General features: G+C 41.4%; 1 pseudogene; it reads right to left on the bottom strand.

Annotated features, from left to right (window-relative positions):
• Nucleotides 1-3,616: 3,616 nt before the first annotated feature.
• On the bottom strand, nucleotides 3,617-4,253 carry LOC112064347 (macrophage immunometabolism regulator-like; annotated as a pseudogene).
• Between the last annotated feature and the right edge of the window lie 1,186 nt (nucleotides 4,254-5,439).

Below are 5,439 nucleotides of genomic sequence, written 5' to 3'. Positions count from 1 at the left end.
GCCGCGGACCGGCTAGGCCTGTGAGCCATGGCCACTGAGCCTGCGCGTCCGGAGCCTGTGCTCCACAACGGGAGAGGCCACAGCAGTGAGAGGCCCGCGTATAGCAAAAAAAAAAAAAAAAAAGGCAATTTTACTTAATACTTGCTGTCCTCTCTGCATTATAGTGACGTACATCCTTGCTCTCTCTCCACTCCAACTCTTCTAGAGCATTTACGCCATTTATGCTTGACAGTCTTGTCTCCTCCCTTCCATGACTGAGAACAAATCACTTAGGCCACAGTCATTTCAAAGTTCCATTAAAAAAATTTTAACGGCTATAATGGGATAAAAGCCTTGCCAAGACAAAAGTACGTAAGAATGAGAAAATTAGTAAACATAGGTTGCTTTTCCCAAGATCTCAAGTAATATTTTCTTCAGTGAAAGGCCGATTTGCCTTTAAAAGTTCACTTAGAATCTTCTAAAAGCTCCCACACCTCAAATATTGAAATCATTTAAATAAACATCTCAGGGAAGGAAAAGACACAGCAAGCCACACTTGGGCATTAAAGGGCACAAGGGGCGATGGAGAGGACTCAATGGGTCTCAACAGTAGCCTAGCTGAGCCAGAGGCAGGAAGACATGGGGATCTGAACAGGTTTACATTTTAATCCATCCCCATAGAGTCTTTTCTTCCCTGACCACTGATGCTGGGAGCCCTGGAACCAGAAGTACAAATGCAGCAAAAGTCGAGGAGCAAAAGAAGTTCACCTGAGACTGAGGCAAGGACTGAACTCTACTACTAGTTTAATGCATCAGCTGAGTCTCTAAAACATGGTATTTTTGCCAAAAAAATAAAATAAAATAAAATAAAAGAATTAAAGTTATGTGATACTGCAATGTACTTTAAGATAATATCAGCAGGTATATGATGGCCAAAAGTATGCCCTGTTTAGTACAGAATATCAAATTGAATGAAAATGGAGGGAAAAAGAATTTAAAAATAGAAACCATACTAAAAGGCTAAAGAAAATGTGATTTCCACCCCCCCCCCCCCCCGCCCAGCTTAGAGATCCTCCCTAACCATTTTTCTTGATAGGATACCACTACCTACTACTGGAGCATAAGCACAAAGTGTAGGGAAAGCAAGACTGAGCTAGTGAAGGGGCTCTGCAAACACATTCTGAAAACCACTGACCCTGAGTTTCGAAACTTTCTTTCTAGGAAACCAAACTTTAAATTATATATATTTACTAATCACATAATAGAAAATATATCATATCTCAAACTTTTAACCCCCCCTCATTTTTGCTGCAGAGTTTCACACCTGTCTTTAAAAACAAAAGGAAACAGCTACATTTTTTTTTTTTTTTTTTTTTTTTTGGCGGTACGCGGGCCTCTCACTGTTGTGGCCTCTCCCGTTGCAGAGCACAGGCTCCGGACGCGCAGGCCCAGCGGCCATGGCCCACAGGCTCAGCCGCTCCGCGGCATGTGGGATCCTCCCGGACCAGGGCACGAACCCGTGTCCTCTGCATCGGCAGGTGGACTCTCAACCACTGCGCCACCAGGGAAGCCCGCTACATATTTTTATTTAGCTTAAGAAATTATGTAGGCGCATGGGCAGAGACAGATCTCACAGTCACACAGTTGTGTGACTCTACCATTGCCATGAATACATCCTTCACCTTGAAATGTGGACGAGCACCAAATGCAAAATTATTATTTTATTTTATTTAACAAAAATGGAATCTAAAAATAAGTGCTTTGGTGAATCCTTGAACAGTAATTGGCCTGTTGATGGACCTCGTTAAAGCACAACACAACAATGTGTGTTTATATCACCCTTTTATTTCATAGTTAGAAATAATACAGTTCCACAGGGTAAGTCATCAATAAATAATGGTGTTTAATCATTAAACGTAAAAATCCCAACTCTTTGGCATCTGACAGGATTCTATTTCTTGTCAAACTAATGACTGTATAGATATAGTTAATCTTAGTGATCATTCGTCAATACAATATGTTACAAAGGTGCAATTTACTTTAAAATGTACAATAGCTGAAAATTTCCAGCCCACCAAGAAATCTGATCAACTCAGTAAGATATGGGCCAACTTCCCTGAGGCTCTTTCACATGATTTGCCTCAGTGGAAGTATAATAAACGTTGATTAAGAGTTCCTAGGGTTTTCTAATACATATTCTGCTCTAAATAGAGTTTGTCATTCATTCTGGCCAAAGAAAAGTCACAACTGCACCAGGAATGACCCACTCATTTAATTAAAAGGTGTTCTTATTTTATAAGCAAGATTGCTAACACCTTAGAAACTCACAGCCCCCAAAATAAAATTTAAAATAAGGAGGTTTATGCTGCCAGAAATGCCAATTCAGTAATAAATTGCACCTTCAAGAGTCAAAAAAGAAAAAAAGAAATAGAAACTTTTACAAAAGGTACATTACATACATTTTTTTTTCAAAATATATTCAAGAATAGTTGAGCTGTATTTGTTACTAAAGCCAGGGCATTATTTCTTTAGCAACAAATTAAACCAGTGCAATTGACATAAATTGTTAAGTAATCCAGGATTAACCCATTAAAACTATAGAAGCACTTCAGGCTCCTGCACTAATCCTAGAAAGTGGAATTTCAATGAGTGCCTGTGCTGCACAGAACTAAAACTGAAATGACCCGATGCCATGCTGAATGGTATCACTTCATACTTAGTTTAAGCATTTGAGAGTAGAAATCATGAGTTCCTCTATTAGAGTTCCATTCACTTACAGAACATTCAGATGCAATCAGTATTATGCCTATAATCCACAATTTAAAGAATCCTTTCCATTTTAAAGTTCCAGATGAATTTTAAATTAGAAAATAAGCACTAAGGAAACTTTTTCAACTTATGAAAACTTCATATTGGAAACTTTCCTGTAAAGTTTCCCCCCACCCATTGTAAAATAAATACTTTGTATCCCAAATTTAATTTTATTAAGACACACTTTAATAACGCTATAAAGAAATATTTTACAGCCATAGAGATCAATAACTTTCCATGCGGAAATAAAAAATTCACCGCTCAATAATATTATTGAAGCAAGTGAAGAAAGACTATTCTCTTGTCAATTTGAAATGTTAAATTTTTTTCAGTGCAAAACCAGTTATAAAATATTTAAACTCAATATTTAAAAATAAAACGTGGTCCAATTTAGCAATGTTCAAGTTCTAAATTTCATAAAACAAATCATTACATATATTTTATAGTAAAGTACAGAGATTAAAGAAGTACTTGAGTACTTAAGATATAAATTTCTAATGAATCATACCAAGTCAGCAACAACCAAGCAGATAACATTCCCAATTTGAGTATCAGAATTTTAAAGACGATATTACTGTACCAAAGCCTTTTTTTCCCAGCTAAAAAGCGATACAAACTAATGGTCAACATTCTGTTTTCCTTGCAGTTGCGTGCTCTAGAATGATTTCACCTCAAGTACCTGTGATTTCATTCCTGCATTCAAAATTTGATCCAATTTTTATGTTCCAGGAACACTTAGTTGATTTAACCATGTATAATGTAAACAGTCCTGTACAGAGTACAACAGTGGAATTTTCAAGCCAAGCGTAGGCTGACCTAAACTGGTTTACACTCTCTGCAAGTCACTCGTGTTATTCCTAGCAAACACACGGTCCCCTCTGAGGATTAAGTGTTGAAGCTGGTACTGTAGCACTTCCGTGTCAGTGGCTCCTTGATGTTCATTTTATCTAGATTGAGATAGTCCAGAGATTTGGAGTGAGCCCTCTTACCTTTAAGAAGACAAAGAGGCAGAGGCCCATGGAGGGCCTTTTTAAGGTTCATAAGGTAAAGATTTAGTGCACTTGTCTCCTGGGCTGGGCATCCGCCTTCGCCTCCTGCCATTGACGGCTGGAATCTCCTACTGCAGGTAGTACCTACTTCTGGTTTTATACAAACGAGAGGAACGAGCAAGTCCTGCATCCAGCTGTTCAGAGCGCAGGGAAGGCACGGCTTCTCCCTTACTCTCTTCAACTCCGGTGCACTTCTGGGCTAACTTCGGGAGTTCCTCACCAGTCGTGAAGCCACCCAGATAGAGTCCACATGGAGGATCTGGTAGCCTGACATAGTCCGGCGCATCGGCGAGCACTGAGCGCTGGAACAGCGGGGCTTCTCCGCCTCTGCCTTTCCCAGGAGCTCGCCTCGGCCACAGGCAAGGACAGGGTGGTCAGGGGACTTCTGGACTCTCCATTAACATCTACTTCCATTTTAGGCACCAGTCTGCACACTCCAGCCTAAATGCCAGGAGATGTCACTGTCCAATTTCTAATGAGTCCCAAGGGAACACAGGCATAATAATTTTTCTGTTCTATTCCAGATACAGTGGCCCACAGCTCTGCCTCCGCTGTGCTTGGGGCCGCGGAGACTGAGACAAGGGCGGGAGAGGCGCAGGGTTGCGGCGCCGAGATCCGGGCTGAGGCCGCCAGCCGGGTACCCTCTCCCACCTTTAAGATTTCTAAATACCATCTGTATCTACTACACGGTAATATAATGTAATTTAATTCCCCCGAAGGCAGGTAAATATAGAAGGAAAAACATAGAGGTCAAGAATATGGAAGTTTGTGTGTCTTGCTGTGTATGCACAAGCATAAATGATTTAGAAAATTTGGAATACAATCCAGGCATGGCTGTATGGTGTACTTCCAGACTAGGGGAGAGGATGTCCTCCTTTTCATTTGCGGACTTGAAACCCTGGCATGGTTCGGGACCAGAAATGGCCCGTGGCCTGAAGGTCTGGGGATGCAGTGTGTGACCACATGCCCTGCCACCAGTGGAGGGGTTTACTGCATATTCATGACCCATGCTGAAGAAGCAGGAACAGTAAAACAACTGCAAACCAGGGTGAGAGTGCGCTTTGCACCCAGTGGAGTCGGGTAGACACAGGAAGCATGTGGTAAGTGCCGGCTGTACTTACCCTCCTGAATTATTAGAAATTCTTTCCCATGGTTATTAAGCAATTATTCCCTGCCAGAAGGTGCATTCTGTGCAGAGGGTTGAAATCCTTTCATCATGTGTTGTGTTTGAGTTAACCGTTTCCCCTCTGTTATGGACTGAATATTTGTGTGTCTCCACTCCCTACAAATTCATGTTGAAGCCCTAACCCCCAGTGTGGAGGTATTTGGAGATGGAGCCCCTGAGGAAGCAATTAAGGTTAAATAAGTTCACAAGGGTGTGGCCCTGATCCAATAGGATTTGTGTCCTTATGAAAAGTGACACCAGAGAGCTTGCTCTCTCTGTCTCTCTGCCCCGCCCCATACCATGCACCAAAGAAAAGCAAGGTAGCTGTTTGCAAGCCAGGAACCTTGATCTTGGATTTCCAGCCTCCAGATCTGTGAGGAAATGAATTTTAAGTCACCCAGTCTGTGGTATTTTGTCATGGTAGCTGGAGCTAAT

Source organism: Physeter macrocephalus, chromosome 8 (genome assembly GCF_002837175.3).
Source record: "Physeter macrocephalus isolate SW-GA chromosome 8, ASM283717v5, whole genome shotgun sequence".
Lineage (NCBI taxonomy): Eukaryota > Metazoa > Chordata > Mammalia > Artiodactyla > Physeteridae > Physeter > Physeter macrocephalus.
The sequence above is the reverse complement of the archived record's forward strand: the minus strand, read 5'-3'. Positions and strand labels throughout refer to the sequence as shown.